Below are 251 nucleotides of genomic sequence, written 5' to 3'. Positions count from 1 at the left end.
GAAAGCCTAAAAATCTTTAATACACAAAATACATGTATGTGTATATACGTCAAAATAATACATCCCCTCCCATCTTATTCCCCCACCCCCCCTTCCCCAAGATTGCGAAACCAAGAGGGCAGCCAGGGCTTGGAGCTGCAGCATTTCTGAGTTCCTACGGAGTCTGGGCTTTCTGCCACCAGCAACAGCGGCTCTGGGGGTGTGGAAAAAGGGAGGAAAAAAAAAAAAAGAAAGAAAAAAAAGGAAAGAAA

This window comes from Lagopus leucura, unplaced genomic scaffold (assembly GCF_019238085.1).
Source record: "Lagopus leucura isolate 7727_CA_CO unplaced genomic scaffold, USGS_WTPT01 27066-0_obj-0_obj, whole genome shotgun sequence".
In the NCBI taxonomy this organism is placed as follows: Eukaryota; Metazoa; Chordata; class Aves; order Galliformes; family Phasianidae; genus Lagopus; species Lagopus leucura.
This window is presented reverse-complemented; position numbering follows the sequence as displayed.